At 38.4% G+C, this 23,346-nt stretch overlaps 1 long non-coding RNA gene across 1 annotated transcript; it reads left to right on the forward strand.

Annotated features, from left to right (window-relative positions):
• The first annotated feature begins 18,265 nt into the window (after nt 1-18,265).
• Nucleotides 18,266-22,711, forward strand: LOC135324610 (uncharacterized). Its single transcript, XR_010385926.1, has 3 exons — nt 18,266-18,467; nt 20,183-20,342; nt 22,550-22,711. It is a non-coding gene; the product is annotated as an uncharacterized LOC135324610 (long non-coding RNA).
• The last annotated feature ends 635 nt before the right edge of the window (nt 22,712-23,346 follow it).

Here is a 23,346-nt window from a genome sequence, read left to right on the forward strand (position 1 = left end):
AAGAACATTACCAATAAACTGTTTTCTGACTTACCTGTCTGACTAACATGCTACTTAACATGCTAACTACACCTGCTAGGAAACAATACAATATTAAATATTCTCAAAATACTATCATTAACAGAAAAACCCTTGGATCGGTATATCAGTTGAAAAGCTGAACAGGTTGGTGACACATTAGAGTGGATAAGTTTTAGTTATTTCTCATCCCAAACCTAGTAGCAGCCATGTCTAGTGCAGAATCTGGGAGTAAACAGGCCAGAAGTGGAGAGAAAATAGTATATTTTGGGGAGTTAGATTAATCCATGGAAAAAACGGTAACCTAAATAAAGCAGAACATACTGCTACAACAATCACAAGAGCTCAAGTCTAACTATAGAGCCTGATCATACCTCTAAGCAGTCACAAAAAAAGAAAGAAAAAACCCTTCCCATACCAAACCAGCAAACAAAAAAACCCCCACAACAGTTACATTTATATAATGCAATAATACAATGAAGCAGGGAAAACCAACAAATATCAGAAGACAGGTGTATGCCAAATGCCCCTAGCAGCGGGCAGCAGAACTGCCTCTTCATCATTAGGCTGTTTGAGTCCTTGAGATTTTAGCACTTCAGTTTAACTTGGTGGAAGATCCTTCCTCTCAGGAGAAAAGAGCAACTAAAATAGTCTTCAGCTCTCTACATCTTCAGAAATATCATTCAGCCCAACTCTGTTTCGTGATATGAATGCTACATACAGAGAGCAGGACAGTATACACACATGTAAAGCTGAGGTACTGAGTGGATAATGAGGCTACAGCTTTTATGTTTTATCAGGCAGATAAAACAACTGAAGTAGTTTGCCTGTACTGCCAAAAGACTGAAAATTACTTTTCAAATTATACCCTATATAGTTCTATAGAGAAATTTAGATTTTGTTGTTGAACATCTGAATCTATAATATACTCACTTTGACCCTGAAACAGTATGAAAACTCACCTAACGCTCCAAAATACAATCAAAGTAGTACCTAAATGCTTAACTAGGTATCTCTGTCTAGCAATGTGTAAAGAAAATAAGGCCCAATTATTAGGCAAAATAGTCTGTGTATTTAGGCATTGACAGTTAAAGCTGGACAAAGAAGGATCATGCTTAGCATACCTTGTTTGAGAAATGGAGATTCATTTTTTATTTTGGTGCTCATTGACCTTGAAGACTGCTTAATTTTTAGACTAGCATATTTTCAAGCCTATTCCAAGCTCTTCTCACTTTCTAGAGTTTAAAACCGTGTACAGAACACTGCGCCCTAAACCTTGAGAGAAAACACAGTAAAAATCAAAGCTGGAGAAAGATTTTTAAAGTAAATAAGAATCTTGGTAATATCTTGCAGTGGTAGCTGTTAAACACAATCAGAAAGAGTTACAGTAATCAACGTGAAGCTACAAAAGATTCATGCTTGCCTAGGAAAAATGATGTTATGCTGTGCTAAGTTTATACAATACAGTGGAGGAATTTTGGTGATGGTAAGGTTACAGAAACTTTGCAGGAGCTGAATCATAGAGATTATTTTAACAGTTTGCATCACAAAAGGCTCTAAATTATGTCTTTTAAGAAAACAGCTGTAAAACAGACTATCTCCTACTATTGTCCTACTCCTAGGACAATAAGCAGTGTCAACAGGACTGGCACAGATTATGTCCCTAAACCTCTATTTATTTATTCTAAATGAAAAAAAGTCTGTAGCTGTGGTGTACAAATTTACACATTTACTCACTACCAACTCCTGCACACTCAGACAGGTATGTTTCCATCACTCATCAGCAAGTGCACCTAATAGTTTGCAAAAGAGTGAGAGTTGTCACCAACCAACTGCTGCATTAAATCCCCAGAAATCTACTCCAATTACTACCAAAGCATCTGCAAAACAATTACATGATTCTATTTTAGTAGACAACATTGTTTCTTCTCCTTCTTATGAAGCGGTAAAGGAGATGCTTGGGTCTGACAAAATATTAAATTATAAGTTTTCCAGACATAGCAGCAGTTATATTGCTATCTTAAGTATTAGCTTCCTATAGCCACCAGTGAAATCCTGTGAGGACATCCTCCACATGTACAGGATGTGCAAGTCCTTTAAAAATTAAAAATAAACAATTAGCTCTTTAAGACCCACCATGGAACAGCATCCTAAGCCACTGCCTTTTGAAGAGTCAAAGTCCTTCTCTTACGCAGGTGATCATAATTCTGTGCAGACCACCTATCACTAAAACTGATGTAAAGGCAAAAAGGCATAACCTAACTAGTATGAAAGAAGTGCCTTTCCAAAGCACTTTGCAAGGCTCATCCAATGAGCCGTTACCACTACTATTGCTACACTAAGTTACATCGCACCACGGTCTAGGTCAAATGCTTTGCAATAGATGCCCGTGCAACAGGATTAACAGCCTAAGCAGGCAGGACTGCAGCACACAGTAGCTTGGACAACAGCAGAGCGCCTGTTCTCCTGGGACTTCTCCCCATGCTCTCTGCCTTTTGTTTTTCTTCCTGGCATCAAGTTTTACTGAATGAAAGAGAAGCATATGCTCTCCATGCTTTTTTCCATTTTCTCACTAGAGAAAAATAATTTTTTGATGCTGATTTGCTGTTTGGATCACTTCTTATCAAACAGAACTTGCAAAGTAAATGTCATCCATGATAAATGTGGTAGGAGAAAGTGATAAACAGGTGGGCAGGAGGGAAAGAATTTCTAAATTAAAACATTTTAACACATGATTATTTAAAAATATGGTCTTTTGTTTATTAAGGAAAATGCTGGAGCTTCTGGATTGTAGTCCTGATTCCTCATCATTTTAATCTAATGTTATAGTGCTATTTGCCTTGTTTATTTTAAGGACTAAGCCTAAAATACTTAAGCTAGACATTAAATTAGCTAAACATTAAATAGAATAAGACATTAAACTTTGCTGTAGCATGATCTAAGCTCTCTATTCATTTGCACAACTTTGTTCAAATTCTTAATTTCAGCATGAAACATCTGACTGTGCCTTTTAATGGGAAGGCACCTTGCAACCTACATTTGTGAGCAGGATAATGCTGTCAGAATGAAAGTTTTACCCAGGTATCCAGAAGAATTAATAGTCCATACAGTGCATTGAATACTGGGCAAGCCAACTTAAACAGCAGCCTCATTTCATGCCAAGTATTTTTTGCAACTCTGAAATTTCTCTTTAATTTTTGTTGACTTCTTTTAAAAAGTTGCCTCTTATAAAGATAACTAGAAACTGTACTTAAAAGCAGATATCTTATTCTACTCCTGGTCTTTCTGGAAGCAGAAAGCACTCATTTTAGAAAACATTGATTTTTAGAAGACTTACAAGCAATAGAGGCTTTATGTGTCTTTGGCTTGATGTGACTTGTAATTACCAATGAATCTGGATGATCTTTTTCTGGATGCCATTAAACATACATACTAAATCTATTAGATTTACTGGTGTGTTTCAAGAGTTAATTGTTGAGTCTTATGTTTATTGTTCTCAGCTTGTAAACATGTCCAGCTCACTCCGTTTCTCCCCTAAAAGATTCTGAGCACTAACAGGTGATGATTTTTGTTTCCTAGAGGCTCTTATACACCCACTACCTCAAGAACCTGACTCCCTCTTGCAGAGGAGAGCTTAATGAGAAGAATTACAATACGTCACATTGCAGAAGCATCAGCTGATCCTGTACTCACCAAAAAGCCAGGGCATAATGAACCTTTCTGAAGATCTACCAAAAGCAGCAGTATCACTTGATCCCTTTCCAATCTCCATTTTAAAGGAACTAGACAACCTTGAGATCTATCAGGCACATTTGTAATTTCCAGTATAAAACAGTATCCTCAAGTGTTACAATCTTTTGATCTCCGGGCTTGGAGGTATTTTTTTCTGTCAGTGATTGATCTAGTCAATATAATGTGTTTGACACTTTCAGACTTTCCAAAGTGTGCAATAGCAAGGCTTTACCAAAAACACTGTGTGGTTGCTGCAGCAAGAACAGTACATTACAGCTTATCTCCTAAGTAGATTACATCATGCCAATAATTCTTCCTCACCTTCTATTTATTACAAGTCTGCTGCAGAATTCACTTCCTGTAAAGATTCATTTAGAAATCCCCCAAATGGCTACTATCCCAGAATTTTAAACATTAAGGACTGCCAATAGATTTTCCAGGATTCAAGTATCTGAGCTGTTGTAAACAGATCACAGAAACAGCATATCCTATTAACATGGTGCAACTACAAAAGGTAGGAAGATGCATATGATAATCTGGCGAATTCAAATGATTTAGGGAACCAGTATGATACAGCAGAATGTTAGATGTGTGACTTGAGCTCTTAAAATTGCTCATGCTTAAGAAATCTCAAAAAGGAACATCCAGCTGAACGTAGGATTTCAACCCATCTACTGGCTCTTTTACTCTCTGCTGCAAGTGCCCAACATAACCCTCACATAATTCAGAGAGAGCCAGAGCAGCACAGCTTCCAATGCAAGTACCCACAGGGTATTTGAAGAGGACGATAACTCACTGTACCTGCTCCTTCTCTTCCCAGAAGGGAAACAAGCATTTCAGAGATGGATTTGGGGATCCAAGACAGGATGGAGGATAAGCTCTGATTCTTCTCCAGCCTTTTAAAACAATACTGTAAGTTGGCTAAAGATTAAAGTAGGGCAAACATTGTACTGAAATCAGCTACTACTGAATGTTTTGTCATGCAGGACTGACGTTAGGAAAAGGTGGATCACCAGATATAAGAACGTGATCGTCTGGAGATGAAAGTCCCTTCATCTTCCCTTCACTCCCATACAAAATCCACAAGTGATATACTTCAAGAACTCAACATTTACAAATAGGAAAAAGATTTAATTTCTGATCATGCTTCTTCCCCAGTGATTAAAATTAAACCATTTTAGTTTCTGAACAGTTTCTGAAAGATCAAACTGATGCGACATAAATATCAGAAAGTTAATTTAGTTCCTTCTGCTTTATACCAGTTCTGAGCAAAATATACCAACCTATGGCATATCACAATGCTTAGCAACTACACTTATTTTTAAGAGTTGGATATTTAAGACTGATTCTGCCTAGAGTTAATGTCTGGAGTTAATGTAATATTCAATATAAAATAGATCAGAAAAGCTCAGGTAAAATAGACATATATGGAAGCAATACAGTAAGAAAGATGACTCAGAAAAATTAGTAACTGTGGGGAGTAAAAGGGCAAGATTTGTATGACCCTTATTCCTTCCTCCTTTTTCTTATGAATGTATATTTGCTGTAGTTGGCAGTTACATTCCCCAAGACAGTTCATGCTTCCATTAATTTCCTTTCTTTATGAATTCTCCCGCATGAGTAACTCCAGCGTTTGTCATTATTGCTGGCCAGAGCATTCTCAAGGAGAAGACAACTACAAATCTCAACTTCATTCTGCACGTGTAACAAAACAAGCAGCAGCAGAGGCAGCATCTGACTGCAGCACACTCACATACCCCTGTAATGGCCCCAAGCACATCCTCCCACTGAGGGTTTGGCTTGGGGCCATCCCCGGGCCTGATCCCAGCACTGACTTGTCAATTCACCTTCCCAGCTTCACCTTGGCCCTGCCCCACTGCCATGACCCTGTCTGGCAACGGGCTGGTGGGATGAAGCCCGGCTGCACGGCATCATCTGGGGCTCGCAGCTCGCTGGCCCTGCGGGAGCAGCCAGCCCTGGCCACACTGGCTACCCAGCCACAAACCTCTACATGTTCACTTCCCAGTGTGTGGAAGAAAAGAGTTTTAAGGTTTGCCTGTGCTGATGATCTTCAAGGAGTACTTATCACTTATACTTGCAATACTTCTGAAGAATAAGGTAGAAAATACTACATTTGTATATATAAAAATAGGGTAGAAATAAGCTGTGTTGCCATTTACATTCACCTGAATGAGCTAAGAATTCACTGATGGATGGTAGTAGGCAGCGCTCCCACAAATACCCACCTTAAACAGTCTTCATTTTCTTAATACTTTTATAAACCTGTCATCATTTTAAAAAAGAATAAATTTGATCTCATCTCCCTTTACAGCTGCTATTTGTTTTGAAAAATGATTCTTTGGGTTAGTGCTGTGTTACTGTCAGTCCTAGAACTTGCACATGTCCAAGCTGTAGCACTGCCAGGAAGTGAAGCGAGTGCCAAAATGTAGCGATCTATCATTCGCTTCACACCTCTCATACAGAACAACAAGCTTTACTAAGAAGTCATTTTCATAGCTTATTACAAGGGCAGGGAAGGAAAAGTCACACACATCTTTTCTGTATATATTTTTTAATTCTACACTGGGACAAAACTCAGGCTTTATCAGGTAAAGTAGGAGATTGTGCTTCAAGTTCACAATCTAAATAAGACCAAAGTGAAAACATGAAAATGTGATTCCTTGGATTTCAGATGAGTACCCAAGTGAAGAGCAGAATATTTCAAAATAGAGATTTTCATTTGCTGCCAGCAATTTGTGGAGCTGTAAAATCTTCCCTTGCAAAGTTTTATTGAAGCTAATAAGCTGAAATATACAGCACTTCCTTTAGCAACAAGAAATGGTAACCACATTTATCTAATACAAGTCCCATATTATGGCAAGAGTATATTAACCAAATGCACTTTGCAGCTCATTTTGCTCCTGTCTCATGAACTATTCATTCAAAGTTTATCTGTAGCTAGAACTGCATTCTGCTTAATGCTCCTTCACTTGCATTCACTGCTTAGGCCTCATTTTTTTCATTTGGCATCAAATGAAAATAAAAAGCATATCCAGACACATCCAAGCTCCATTTAAGGTACAGCAAAAGTACTTTTTATTACTCCTGTTGGCTTTGCATCAAGCTCCAGTTCAGACATCTGTCGACTCCATGACATGACTCCCTGTGCTTAAAATTACATGCTTGCTTATGAATATGCCCGACTCAGACATCTGGAGCTGCATAGCAGACTCCAATCTATACATTTACAAATACAGGATATTTTTCAGTGGTAAAACAGCAAATAGAGTATTATTTTGTGTACACAGTACAATAATCCTTTAGAATGCTATTTTAGTTTCACTCCAGGCTCCAAATGCTACAGAGAGCAGCATTATATTATTATATCCTTATAGGGAAGGAATGAATGGAAGACACAGATATGTTTTCTCATTACCTTGATTGCCTTAAAAGAAAAAAATATACAAATTACATATATATATATATATATATGCATTTATGTAAACACACACATACATACAAGTGATGTCCATCAGCATCTAGTATCATTTGCCTTAACTTACAGAAATCTTGTGCTTAGAGATATGTGAAAAGATACTATTCTGGACTGATTGGTGGTTCAACAAATGTATGCTAATGTAACTGTGCTACATCTAGCATTTTTTAAGTCTGCACAGTGTGCAGAGCATTATTAAAATAAACAATCAAGAAGAACACAACTATCTGAAATAACAGGACAGACAATAACATAGACTTTAAACTTAGTTTAGTAAAGTTTAAAGCGAGTTTCATGTTTAACTCTTCATCTTATTTAATGCCCAACATAATGCGCTTTTTTCGTTCATACGGAGAGAAGATCAATGTATTAATTGAGGGCTTAACACAAGTTTTAATCTGTGAGCAAGCATAAACAAAAATCAGGTTTACGTGGATAAAAGTAAAACTATGTCTACTCACTATGGAAGGGAGCCCAACCCAGTGATTTTTGTCCGAGTGGCTTCAGTTGAAGTTATTTACACTGACTTTGTAAGACTTGATTCAACCCAGAACACATATAAGTGAGCTTCCATGCATCACAGATCTGATCAAGTACAGTCTTAAAATAAGAAACATTATCTACATGTATAAGACAGTACTTCCGATACTTTTTAAAGAGCTGCAACTTTGATGTGAAACAGTGGCACTTTTTATTTAGGAATAATTGCATAAGTGACAGACGTTTCTTTTACTGCCACATCCAAAGAAAGATGGTTCATATGCTCATCAGGCAAAAGGTAATCTAAAATGACATATTCTAGGAAAGTTATTTCAACCAAAAGCAGTTGCTGCATTGTAAATCAGGCCAATGGCATTACACTTAAAAAATAAACACAGGCACAGATCCATACTCTGAAAACAGCAAAGCATTATCACTTCTACTGTCAAATAAAACTGCTGCTACAACCTTAATGGATTTTTTCCTTTGAAAAAATAATAAATAGAGACAAAAAGAATCAGGGGATAGTTTTTCATGTTTCAGTTTCAAGGGAGTGTTCTTTCTTTGATGGAAGCACATCATTCTCATTAATGTAAGTGAAAGTCACATGCCAAAAGTGAAGGAAAAGCTCCTCCAAGTACCTAAAAATATATATAGACATCTGCTGTCAATGCCCTCTTTTAGTTCATTCTTAAATTTGAGCCACATCCTGCCAGCATTCCCAACATTAAACTCCTTTTAACTCAGAGTACGTTGTTATTAAAGTGCTGTCGGGGGCACAGTGCTGCACATGACAAAGGAAAACACCATCCTTGAGAAATGAATAACATAAGAACGATTCACTATGAGAAAGTGTGCCAGAACTGTGGTCCCTACTTGTTGACTAGCCCCAATGATTTCAGCAGGACTATATACCCCAAATTTGTTGGGGGGCGGGGGGAATTTGAGGGTGCTGGAATTAAGAATTCTCTAAAGAGACTGGCATGTTAGCAGAGAAGGAAAGTGAGGAGAAATGGTACTTTGGACACTCTCCAGAGCTGCTCTTTTTCTTTATTTACAACTTTTGTAATTCTACCTGTTCCATGGTGTGCAAGCTAATGGAGCCTAATTAAGAAGGAATAAGAGAACTGACTATATTACAGAAGAGATGAAGATGTGAAAAGTTCATGGACAGGAAAGTGAAAGTTTTCTACATGGTAAATGAGTTTTGCTACTTTTATTGAGAGGAGACATGAACTGAAATTCAGACTGCATGTGCAGTGAGAAATATTTGTCACCTGTCCTTTTAGATTTATCTCAGAACTCTTCCCTTGCTTTGTCAAAAATGTCTTTCAATCCCAGCTTAGCTCCTCAGGGTGGTGGGGGAAAGTTGCTTTTGATATCTTTTCCAGTGACCTAACTTTGACATATTGCTAATTATGTTTCACTTTGAGAGAAAATATTTCCACTTGAATTCCTTATTTTTAGTCCCCTGAAACCCTTCAGTTGTGGGAGTAACAATTACTTTTGTAGTGCACCTTTCCAAATATAAATTATTTAAATTTGTTTAGTTTTAATGCTATATTTAGCTCACACAAATTTAAATGGCTCTTCTATTTTGTAATTCTCATAGCTTCCACTCTGGAAAATACTAAAATATGTCTGCAAGGTATTTGACATTTTTTACTCAGGTTATCAGCTAGATTCATAAGAAATGGGGTAAATAAAACCAAGTATTTCTGAGGTGCTTAACAATGGACACTTTCTGAAAGAGAATATTGAAAGATTAGGAAGAGTCAGAAAAAGGCAACAAATTTATTTTCATTACATCTTTTTTTAAGTCTGAAACTTTTTGCTCAGAAAGGAAACAAGAAGAGATCTTATTTGAATAAAACAAGTGGCAGATTGAATTACATTTCAAGATTTCATCATTTAGAATTAATTTGACAAATAGTGGTGTCTTGTGATTAACACCCTTATTGTTCTGGTGTGTAGAAGATACTGCTTGTGTTTCCGCAGGTATTTCAAGGACCATCCTTGTTACTGACAGGTAGCTGCAATACATACGAAGTTTGCATTTCTCTACTTTACAAACTTGTAATACAGGAAAAACTTTCATGTCCTTTGTAGAGGAGGACATCTAACTGCCTGGTCAGTAAGTGAGATAAGATCGAAAACACAGCTACAGCCTGTCTTTCTTTTCCTGAGTAAAAGCTCCAGGAAATTCCTCCTGCACCTTTTTCCCCCCAGAAGAGCTGTACGCCTATAATTTATTATTTCTAAATTGAACTAGGCCCAAACCAGAGTACATCTGCTGCTTTTAGCTAGGCAGGACATGAGTTATAAAATAAAGCAATATTATAGGAAAACAGTCATTCAAGGACTCAAAAAAAGTAGACATGAAAGATTTGAAATAGAAAGTGACACAGGAAGAGAAGCAAGATCTCTGACCCTGAGATTTATGTAGGCTTGTCAGTCTACAGCTGCATAGATACCTTAATCACATAGAGTTTTATCATTCAAGAAGTTAGAGAACTCACTAGAGTAATAAAAAGCTAAATATGGCAAGACCCTAGAAGCATGTACTTAAGCTAGCATAATCATCTTGGTATCACTGCCTGTGCGCACAGTGAACTCTCTGTGAAATCTAGTTATAGCAAGATAGCAAAGAAAAAATCAGATGAATGGAAGAAACTGATTTTGTATCTGCAGATAGCCAACAGAAGTCTAGTGAAGCTTTGCTCATTAGCAGATGCTAACTAATGACTGAAGTCATGAACTTTCTGACTTCATGCTGCATGAAGAAGCCAAAATTCTATGGTAAATGTAGCGACAATTTTTCTTGCATAGAAAGAGGCATATTATAGTTATCTTTTTATCATCTTTAATCTAATGAAGAATCATAGTTATCTTTAGTTTGATGTCAAAACTCCAGCATCCCAAATTATGTGAGAAGAGACGCTCCCATCCTCCCATGCACTTCAGGAGCTTTGTGCTGTGTAGCTGAATGATACATTAGTGGCACGCAGACACCCAAAAAGCTTACCCATTGCTGATAATATATGTATGTATGGAATAAATGCAGTGACTTGGAGCTCTTTTTTCAGTCACAGCAGGTTAAATTAATTTAGCTCTTGAAGGTAGAAAAAAAAGTCTCAGTAAGCATAAGTAGTAATACCAGCAAGAATAAAATATGACTGGCAGTCACTGGGGGCTTTCAACAGTTACAAGCAATTTGAGTATTTCTCATTTGAATTGGTCTAATTCAAAAGACATAGTAAAAGCAGAGAGGCAAGAGACCACGGAGGAGGAAGCCCTGCTATTGGTTTGATTCTGGCTCTGCAGGGAAGAAAAGGAATGAATCTACCATGACCATACACTCAAATAAACAGTACCTTATAAATAAATCATAAGATTTATTATTCTTGCAGCCATGTATGGCATTCTCAATACAGATTAAGTGAGGAAAAGGAAGCATTACTCAGCCTCCACCTTACCCCTAGTCCTCAACAACTACTATTTAGAAGTGATGGCTGACCTAGGTTAATCCCAGAAAGGCCTGCTGATGGTGTGGAATACGTTTCTGTATGTTTTGTTTTTATAAAACGTATGTTTTCGATGTCAGTTGATAGGAAGCAAAGTTTTATTAAAGCTCAGAGCATAAGTTCTTATTAATAGAGAGTCCATTTTAAAGTTATTAACCCACAGTTCTGGAACAAAGACTATGAACACTTCACAGAACTTGCACACACTGTCCAAGTCACTTTCTCTACAGTCATTAAAGCATTTTTAAAACCTCATGGATGGCAGATTTACAGTCAAGTTCCAAACTCTAAGATAGACTGCAACAGAAATTAGAGTAAGGAACTACACAGATTTAGGTTTCATTGTCTTAGATCACATTATGGATTCATCAAATCCAGAAAATGATTCAATCACTGGATCACCGAGTGATTTGATAAGCCATTCCCTCAGATTATTATCCATTTACCTTAAGCATGACATGTGACATTCCCTCTCACTTCCATAACTGGCAAATATTTAATGGTTATGACAGATGCGAAATTGCTGTGAATATTTTATGCTGACCAGGCTGCTGGGATGCTTACTGTATCAATACATTCTTTTTAATTTAAATTTGACAAGAAAGGGAAATATAAGGAAGAACAGAAGAAAATGAGCCCAAATAATTTTACTTAGTCCTGATTAATGCTTCAGAAGTCTGTCAGAATACTGTGAGGACTCACAAGGGGAGTGGCTAGCAAGGTGCTAAAAGAATTCAAATACAATGAAATTATCCATTTTAAGAGAGGAGGCAATTCCTGAGGCACTCTTAATGACAACCTCACTGACGCCAATACACCCACAGGTGTTCAAGGAAGCTGTTTACCCTGTCCTAGGTGGTAGGGCTTTAATTAAGATAGACATGAACATACAGTTTTTAATGTTTGAATTGCACTTGAATGTTGTGGTTCTTACTGTTGAGAACACAACAAAAAAAATCCATTTCTCAGAATGACTATTAGCAACTAGTCACAAATTTCATCTGTTACAAGCTGTTACAAGTCTGTTACAAGCTGAGCCCAGTTGGGCATGCTTGATCCCATAGCTGAAGAAGTAAATGAGTAGCCTTTGGAAAGAAGTGGTGATGTCCTCCTCTGAAGGACTTGGAGCACTCAGCAGAGTTTAGAAAATTCGTCAGAAGTATCCTGAGGTCTCTAAAGGTGAGAGACAAGCATGCAAGCCTATTTGATTAATTAATTAGATTTGAACAAGAGGTCCAGCACCTCAAGACAGAAATCTTATCTGCCACTCTAGAGTAGTTGAATGAGAGGCTCCCCCATTTTGGTGACATTTTGATTCATACAAAACACTTAATCATCAAAACAGAGAGAATGGCTTTTTAGGTGGTAGCTGGGCCGCCCTTCTGTCTATCCTTCCAAACTCACTGTATACAATATAAACATATACAATATAAACATAGCTCTTTTGAAAAACTTACTAGCAGACCTCTTATAGCCCAGAACATGCTATCACAAGGAAGCAGATGTGGCTTCAGATTGCCTCTGACGGAGAGAATACTTGAATCTGGGTTCCTTACATCTTGCTTACCTACTCCAACACTATACCAAAGTTTTCCATCATGAGGATCTAGTCACTCAAGTACTTTTTCCCCAGATAGAACTATCTGATCAGCTTGATAAACAAGACAATAAACTTGAAGTAATCACAGCTACTTTTCGGCAACTTTAATCAGCTGTTTCGCTAGCCAACTGCTATGTGGCAGTACCACCTCAGTTTCTCTTTTTTACCATCTTTTAATTTCATTAAGTCATGTGTTGTTTTTCATTGTTTGTTAAATATAAAGAAGAAATATATATTCAAAGCTTAGAATTCCAACATCCAGCATTTGAAATTTTATGTGGACTATCTTTCTCTTAACTTATCCTTGGTACTTCCAATGCACTATTTCTCCAGTACATTTTTCCAGTTAACTGAGATACTGAAAAAATAAAACTTTCACTGTTACACCAAAGAGTGACTTTGTGCTTTTGTATGCAAAGATCTTAGCTGTATCTCTTAACACAAGGTTTTAGTCCTTCTGATAAACACTCAGAAATTTATTTATAATTATTTTATTTGGACTTTAAAATTGGTATTTCAATACAGGTAGTTAGAAAATTCCAAAATTCACTGTTTTTCTTTTTCTTTTTTTTTAAACAGTCTTACAAAAAGTACAGAGCATTTGATAATCCCCTAGTGTGAGGAGAAGGGATGGTAGTAAGATAAGCACTGTAGTTTTGAATATTGAAATGAAAAACTAAAAATAAAGGTCCCATTGAAACCCTCACTTCTTGGACTTGCATCAGTTTCTAAAAGAAACACATATGAACTGAAATAGCTGAATAACTGATCAGATGCCTGTAGACCAATCAAGGGCATCATTTAGTTCCTTACATCAAACTTAACTTAGGAAATCCTTTGTTTGCCACCATCTCACCACCAGGATTCTGTGTAACAAATAAATCCTGAACATTTACCCTGAAGCACAGACACCACCAATTTCCAATATTGCTCTACAGCACAAATTCAGCTTATTCCCACCAAGGGTGACTTTGGTAAGCCAATTAGGTATGCTACCTTTGTAGGACCTAATTCTTAAATAATTTAAAACTAACCTTATGTGTCCTTAGTCTCCAGCTGCTTGTGATGCTCAGATAACTACTGGAGGTGTCTGGAAGATGACACTTCAACTTTGCAGGAACATTCAAGAATTCAAAGTGTGTTTTCATTCCCTACAAGAGCAACTGCAGCAAATAATCTTTTCAACATTTCTACATAACACCGAGGCACAGTAGCAGTTTGCAACCCACTCTGGCAGCTTTTGAACTTGGGTTTGGGAGAGCCATAGCATCCAGATTTTACATTGCAGAATATAAAAGCAGTATTTTACTGAAAGAGGAAAGCTTGCTCTCCCCATTTTCCCAGTAGACGTGACCTTGTTCCCATATGACTTGACAGACATCTTCAATGAACTTTCTTCACTTTGGATCTCAGCTCAACATTAATCTATTCCATTTAACAGCAAGACTGTTTAGTCCAAGCTCAGCACTGCCTTTACCGTGGATGTATGGCTCCTGGGTTAGAGCTATCACACACCTGGCATTTAGTAAGAACAAACTAAGCTTGCATTTACCTACAAAATAGTATGTAGTCATACCTAGAGGCAGAGGAACAGGCAGATTCACTTTCCCTCTCTACAGCCCAGTGAGAAAGGCACTGACCTGGAAAGGACTTCAATTTATGCCCCTGCTCTACCTGACTTGAACTTATCTCTGCTGAAAAACTTTGCTCTACCTCCAGACTTAAAACCCGAGTTTGTTTGGGTAAACTCAGACTGCAGACTCTGGAATTATCCCCCACATCTAGGTCTAGGTGCACCCATTGCATAGACAGCAGGGAGTTTCTTGCACACACCCTGGTTTTCAAGGGAAGGATGCCAGATGCACAAGCAAGAAAGGGGGCACAGTGGAGTCTAGTTGTTTGCTTGTCACACTTGTAGGAAACACCATAATATTCACCCACACAGCAGTACAGACAGTATCAAGGTCATGCCCTGGAGAAGTCCATCTCCCTCTTTTTCCACTGACAATAGAGAAAATTCAGTGACCAAGTTGTCACCTTAGTAATGTGCCTTGGGTGATGCTACTATCTTTCCCTCTTCTCCCTCTGTAACAGCATCTCTGTAGAACAGGTGTAAAGAGTTTCAAGCTCCTCTACACATGCTCAGAGCTGAATGCTCCAACTCGGATCTGGGAGCCACGCAGCTGAACTAGCACAGTGCTGTGCTCAAGCAAGTATGTCCTGATTATTAACCTGCAAATGGAACTGTAGAGCATTTGGGCTGTCACTGGCTCACATCCATCAAGCTTGGGGACAGCGTAAACAACGTCTAGTGTATATGTGAATATTTATACAAATATGCAGAAGTTGGCAAATGCAGATATGCCTAATCATTCATGGTGCTGGCAGATTACGGTTCTAATCTATTTCTTTTTACAGTCCTAAAACCCACCTGCAGCATTTCTGGCTGTAATCCAGGTTGAGAGCCTAAGCCTTTGAGCAGAAAGCCCCTCCAGGCTCCTTGATTCAGGAGCACTAATCTCCAGCTTTATTAGATCAACAGGTCTTGGAATTTAACATGTTTCTTAGGTGCTGCTGGTTCACCTGACAGTCCTAGTAGTACCCCATCCTAGCCACTCCTTGGCTTATCCTCAGAATGAGGAGATGACTTGGCCTGAGATGTTGTGTCATCCTTGCCTGCTGTACAAAATATAGAAATTCACCTATTCAAGGGCAGTTATCCACTGGGAACCTTTAATTTATATAAGGTATCTTAGTGCTCTATTAGCAGTACAGAGTGGCAATAACACATCAAAGATTCCAGCCAAGAATCACTGAAACCAGCAAAGTAAAACTGAAAGTTCTTGGTAGAGAACATCTGCTACTACAATAAAATTATATTTCTTGCTTTCTCCCAGGGATCCTGCCAGATACTATTGGAGAATGCAAGTGATGAAATGAAAGATAAATGGGTCCACTGAAGAGCTGGTGATCCTTTTTTAAAAAAAGAAACATTATTGTGCACTGTTCAAGAAAAAAAAATAGACAAATAAAAGCCCACACATTAAATTCTATTGCAGCTGCTGCTATGTGCTATTCAAAAAAAAAAAAAAAAAAAAAAAAAAAAAAAAAAAGAGAGAGAGAGAGAGAGAAAAAAGAAAAGAAAACAAAAAACACAGAAGAAACCTATTGAGTAATAAGGTCATGAAATGCAATACAGGAACTGACATATAGGCACCATAATAATAACTGCAGCTGAACTCAAGATCTAAACCTTTAGACATAAATGGGATGCACATATTGGTTTACTGGCCCTTATGGAGTCCAACATACAGAAAAATGTATAGATCTACTGCAAGACAGCTTGTAATGTAAGTATTCACAGGGTTTTAAAAACATTTCAGGGTATGTTTACACTGCGGTCAGCACTGACTGCAGCTTATATAGACATTTGTGAGCTAGCTTTAAACGGTTATCCATTAGAGCACCAACATGCACTACAAAGCCAGCACAGGACACTAAGTGAATGCTGTGCCAGTAAAGCCAGCTTCGTTTATCAAATTCTATATACTTTTCTTGTTTATGTTGTTGCACTTACTTTCAAGTAGCAGATATCCCAAAAATGATATACTTACTTTTTGACCAACTTAGATTTAGGAGGGGGAAAAAAAAAAAAAAAAAAAAAAAAAAAAAAAACACGCTTGTAGATAACCTACTGTAAATACAAAGCCATCTTAGAGTGATCTGACAGGCAGTAGGCAACCCTTTTCTTTGGATTGATCTAGGTAGGACAAGCCCACTACTCAAGGGTGAACTAGAAAATTTGCAACATACATTAGTAAATAGGCTGACTCCTGTAAGGGTCTAATAATAGCTCAGAACTTAAATTGCCAAGAAATAGAGATTTTTCTCAATGCAATTATTAGGTGGAAGTAGCAAGACAGTGCAGAACACCCTGAGATTTGGACATTACACCAATTCTGCTCCCACTTACCAGAAGAGACCAGCTAAAGTGCATACCTCAAGAAAATTCAGTTAATAAACGTAGGAATAGGTGATGGCTATCCCTGGCTTGTCTTTTATGCATTTTCATTTTTACCTGACTACACCAGTGCACTCAAGAATCACAGAAAATACATGTATTAGAAACTGGCAGTGTTGACATTTCAGGCTATTTAGGATGAAGGAGCAATGACATCTCAGAGCAACTAGTACACACATCTATCGGCTGTGCGTCCTGCAGCAAAGATGACAGATGAACACAGTGTTTCCAGCTGCAGGCTGGAAATAAGAACGTAAGAACAGTTCTGCATATATGTGATGTAATATCACTTGGTCAAGAGACTTACTGCAATCAGGTTTTACTTTGTCTGTAGAAACCAAATTCTGTCAGTTATAGCAAACAAACCTTTCCAATTACTTACAAAGAATATTTCACACGCGACAGTGATCTACAGCCAGAATGCCTATTTATGCTTTGATTGGCAATACATGTATGTAGGAACAAGTTCACATGGCTCCAAAGGGCTCCGAGCAAACAGCAGGACCTCAAAGCAATTTTCAGAGGCAGCACTAAATGCAAACCATAACAATACAATACAGGACATTTTGCTTCTAAACTGCAAGATGGATAGTTCTCATTTCCCATTCTGTACATACTATTATTGCAATTTACAATTCCCATAGACTGTTGCTAGATTTACAAAACATCAAAGGCACGTGAAATATTTCGGAAATAGACTCCTAGATCCAGAAAATCTACAGTCCAAATTCCCTGGCTGCAACCAGTCTGCAATCCTGAAATGACACGCAGAAGGAATAATAATTGTTAGAAACTAAATTTAGAAACCATGAAAGGAGACGTGTTTGTTTATAGCTAATGGCCCCTGATAAAGCATGCCAGCTGGTGGCTGTGGCTTCCCTGCTTTAGAGCTTCGCAGTGCAACGAACCGTGCGCTCAGATGACTCACTGCCCACAGGCAGGGCCAACCTGTTTGATGTTGAAGAGGAGCGAGCAAAAACAGTGGGACTCTAACAAGGCAGACGGAGCTGGTGATGCCCTGTGGAAGCAGCCAAACATAGTGCTGAGGCTTTTGTGCGCAGGCACAGTGACAGAACCAGCGACAGACTAGTACGTACCCTCTGCTCTGTTTGTTGCTTTAGTATTTTTATTTACTGTGTTCCGGTATGTGACTATTGTTTGGTACCTGATTTATGCTCTTAGCACTATTTTCTCTCCTTGTGCTTTTGAGACTTCACCTGCCTTCAATTCTTTCTCTCCCACACCCATGTCTCCATCCTCATTTGGCACCTCATTCTCACAGATACAGAAGTTAATGAACTTTCAGTTTTGACGGGCCACATTTCTTCTTTCCTTTGCTTGACAGACACACAAATCAGAAACAATCTGGACACCAAAGTTCCCTGCACTCCATCCTGCTGCAAATGCACCAACTATAAGAATACAACATACGGCACTAATATGTCCTCCTGGTCTGACCTCAGGGTTGATGCTGCCTGAGCAGGAGGCTGGACTACAGACCACCTGACCTGCATCGTTCTATGATCCTGCAACTGTTTGAAAGCTTTTCCTATGTTATTAAGAGCTGTCCTTCCACTGTCGTCACTACTGGAACACGTGAGTTTCTCTTTTTCCTCCCCTTCATTCCATCAACTCAAGCTTACAGTTTGTTTGCTCAGTAATGCCTAAGCATTAAAAAATGCTTATATTAATTTTGCAGCACAAAAACAAGGATAGGCTCCATAGATAAATCTTCCAGGGCACAGCCAAAGCCAATTTATGCCTGCACATTACCTAAAACAATGTGGATCCTCCTCTAGATATAAACGTATACTTCAATTAATGACACATTTTAAGTTGTTTTCTTAAACATCCCATCTCACTGTTATCCATTAGGTAAAGCAATTATTAGAAGAATTTATTTGAAAAGCTCAGAAAGCCTGAGTTTGTGCCTAATCTGTTAATGTTGCTGTTCTTAATAATTAAGACTGTTTTAATGGCACACAAAATACTTAGACCTCTCCATTTATCTTAGCATCATTCTTATTGAAGAGTTTCCTTAGTAAAGAAAATTGCAATTTATATTATCTGTTTCAATTATGCTTTTACTTCAAACATAGCAGCACTAATGATGTACATCGTTCACTGACATGAAAAGAATAGTTCTCCATTTATGCAACTTTATATTCCTAAGAAACAAAGACATGCCTTCATGTCATTGTTGTTTGTCACATTAGTGGTGAAACTACTGAGAATTCTGATCATTAACAGCAGTCTCTCTCTTATTTGGGAGATTATTAACATTGCTACTGTTGTTATCAGCATTTTCAGCTGTGCACACATTCTCCCGTGACTGACCAGGGCTTTGGAGAGGACCAAAGAACTTTGCTTTTTAGCTGTCACTGAAAAACACTGGGAATTGTCAGCTCCTCTCTGAATTCCTTCAGAGCCATCTCAAATATCCCTACATAGAACTGCATTGTGTACCATAGATGACAAGTCAAGTAAAAATGAGGTATTTTTGCCTCGAAGTTAATCTCTCAGTACAGTAGACCATGAAAAGATTGTTACAGGACCACTTGACAAAAACTCGTTACCTCTATTTTGCAGGAAATCATACTACCTGTTCACAGCAGTATTTTCTGGCCTTCTTTATATCATCTTTATGAATCTTCTTTATACTCCCAGTGAAAAATGGGAGTCAAATGTTATAATGACCTATTTATTTCTTCTCTCAGTCAACTCCACAGTTTAGAAAAACAGTACAAATTACATTTCATGCCATCAGCCACTGTCTTTAAGACATCCTGTGCTCGAGGACACAGTCCTTGACCTCTGAGCACAGTTGCTGCCATACTTCCTACAAAGAGAAAGGCTTCTTATGTTCCTTTCTCTTGTGCATAGCACAGAATCTGATTATAACTAATCACATGCAGTGCAAATCATTTGAAGATAATTGCGTACAAAGACAGACTTTTCAATAGTTCTGCACACCAAAGTTCTTATAGCTAGCTGAATTTATTATGTTACATATAATATTAGAATTTAAGACCATATAAAGAAGAGAGAACAAAAATCTTGCTCTTTGGCATCCCTGAGCAAACTTTGCATTTAGCTTTGTTGAGAAGTAGAGTCACTAATTCCTTGAGCAGGAGCCAACAAAATAAAAGACATAGCAAAGGCCAGCTACGTTTCTGCCCTCACTGCGTGAGCCAGCAAAGATAACCAGGCATGACATTCCTTTTGTGCCCTATCTCAAGCTAGTATTTTCTGCTTCCTGTTCACCATAGAGAATATAACTTTCTGCTCTACCGTATATCCATGTTTTTCAGAAATGGCACATTAAGCTGCAACCTTGCTTTTTCACTTCAGAACAGAGACCTTATGCTCCTACAAACAGTTATGCAGTTAAACAGTACAGGCCACCTTCATCATCTGACTGTGAAGACTAAGTTTAGGAATAATTGTGAGGGAGGTGCTTTCATTGCTTAGGTAAGTGCTATAGGGTTTTTAAAGTGATAGTTATTACAAACAAAACAAAACAAAAACACCCTCCGAGCTCTTGATTGTCTGGCTAGGTCTGTACTGTTATAAGCCCTCAATATAGAGGGTGGAAGCTGGATATATATGTCTCACACTGCTAATATACACTAGCCACTCTGAAACAAAGTGTTTCACAGGTTTATCCATATGCAAAAAACTGAGGAGATATAGTGGGAAACAGTGCAAATTATTTGGATGTTTGGATAAGACTTAGGATGCTTTGTATTTATTCACCATTTAAGTAGCATTGACTTGCACTGACTGATTCAGTGGTTGGTTCAGTATTTTGAGGAACTGTATTTTTAAGACCACCTGACATCAGTTATTTGTTTTACATAAAATAACAAAACAGAATAGATTAGCTGGAATGTGGCCACTGAGGCACGCTTGGTCAGACTCCTTATTTCAAAACAACTCAGTGCAAAGCTCAATTCATTCTACTCCCTCACAATCCAAAAAAAATAAATGGGATAAAAATAGGGAAGAATAAAACCCGAAGACTGTGCATAACAGGGAGTAAAGTGATCTCAAGTGAAGCAGCTGTGAAAGGTAAGCTATCACACCAGGCTAGTTAATAATATCAATCTCCTTGTCATATGCTGTGGACACAAGAAGCAAGTGGGATCATCATGCTTGGATACTTCACACACACTCTATGGAAAACACGAATTAACCTGAAAAGAATTATGTGACATTTAGTAATGCAATTAGATACTCCCATAATAAGTCTAGTTTCAGCACATTTACCTGTGACACAAATGACTTTGTAAAGGAAAGACCACTGCTGTATCACTGATGTATTACGGAATTCATTCGTTCCAGTAAACATCATCTGAATGTCATTCTACCACTTAAACTTGACATATCGAAGCTTCCAGGCTGAATGAGAAAGGCATTGAACAGTGCAGATTCATGTACGCTTTCACTTTATTTGTTTGTTTAAAGACTTAGTGTGGGAGTCACTTGCCTAAACATAAGTATCTAGGGTGATTTTGGGTCCCCTAGCGTGTCCTGCATTGCTTCCCACTGCTGCTCCACACAGCCATAGGCAGGTTCTCACAGATCTAGTCGTATCTGCCAGCTTCAGACAGCTCTGGTTCCTCAAGCTGTCTCAAATAGCAGAAGATACCTATCTTTATGTGGCTGAGCCCAGAGACTGGTAAACTTCCCAATACGAAGTGATGCTCAAATCAGGACACAGTTGATATATCTGCCTCAGTGACACATTTTGTTAATTAAATAACTTGCCTAAGTTAGGAGACAACAGACACCAGACTTCTTAAGAGGCTGCCACTGCTCAGTTGGCACACTACCCAGCCTGCAAGCTTTTTATTCTGTCTTTTCCAAGGAAAAGTGCTATAACCTCAGACTGATTTGTATTTTTCTTATTCCAAGGCTAAAGTACCCAGGCTTAGTGAAGACAGAGTTCAGTACCACATTTTATCAAACAGTTTGCTGCGTTTTTCTTGTACCTGAAAATTCTGTTTGAGGATTGCAAGAGAGATTGGTAGTATGCTTACACTGTAATTCCCCTTCAATAGTAACCGTAGCACATATACCACCTCATATGGGCAGCAGCCACTAAATGTGACCCGAGGCACGTAAAATGCATAAGTCATTGTCATTGACACGTCCCCTGGAATGGCTGGAGGTGCAAAAGCCACATCCCTTTTTCCTCACTCTCTGCAATAGCACTCTCACTTTTTGTACTCCTGGAGGAGGAAATTGCAGTCTTCGCTGTACACACATCAAAACATTAGCCAAACACTACCTTTGACTTTGATCCTCAAGCCTTCATGCAAAAGGGTCAAAACAGACAGATCCCATACACTAACTAAAGTGACTTTTACCCCGCCAAACTGACAGTCAGCCTTTCCCAGCTTCCAATTTCCTTTTTCTTTGACTCTCAGATTCTGTATAAAAACTTCACTTCCTATACGGTATGAAACAAGTTTTCTGCAACATCCAACCCAGCGGCTTGTCTCCATCTCTTTGCCATCGAGCTGGCATGCCTTACAGAAAGGAGAACCTAATTTCACCCCCAGAATCCAAGGGTCTTCCCTTTATTCCTCCCTTCAGCACCAATTACTGAAAATAAACTCTTGTGCCAGCAGGCTTCATTTCACTTACTTGCTTCTCCTTCCTTCCTACCACAGAAGGTGTCCGAGGAACTCAAGCTGAGGATCAACTAATTCCATTCCTCAGCTGGTAACCAGGTACATTAAGCTACTGTTCACCTGTGTGGGAACCCAAACACACATTGGCCACCTGTACATTCTGTAAGGCACAGGAAATATGATGGTGTGCAAGCAGGAAGAGTGTCGCACAAGTTACATAGAAATAAACCTCAGAGTCAATGTTGCTGATAAAAGAGCTTCATTAAGGGTTTGACTGCCGGCTTGCGTTAGATGAACCCGAGCACTACGTAACAAGAATCTTGAAGAGCGTGACAAGTTTCTGTAACATCTATGATGACAAAGCTTACCACCCTGAATTTAAAGAGGCTTTGAAAAAGGCCTTGCAAGTCTCCATTTAGTCCCTTGCATTATCAATATCACATCCCAATATGGTTTTCTTTTTCCCCAAGACAAGATCAATTGGGTATATTAAAAGAAATGTTGTGGAACACTGACTTACTCTACAATTCATGAGAGGTAACAACTGACTATTTGGTTCTTCATTTCTGACAAGTTTATCTGTAGTCCTAAATCCCAGCACACAAGTGGGAATTTTGTGGCTCTCTTTATTCCCTTAGAAATGGATGCTGTCCTTGTATTAGCCACCTTGCACTAGGTACTGTGTTGTGGATGTACCAGAGCTCCTCCGAGTCATTCTTTTCTGAAAACAAGTTATATCATCCTTTGCTGGTTGCAGTTGGTACCTGGAACACTCCCAAAGCACTTACCTTACCAGTGATTCATTCAGATGCCCTTCCAAATTGTATTAAGACTAA

Source organism: Dromaius novaehollandiae, chromosome Z, assembly GCF_036370855.1.
Source record: "Dromaius novaehollandiae isolate bDroNov1 chromosome Z, bDroNov1.hap1, whole genome shotgun sequence".
NCBI classification, from domain to species: Eukaryota; Metazoa; Chordata; class Aves; order Casuariiformes; family Dromaiidae; genus Dromaius; species Dromaius novaehollandiae.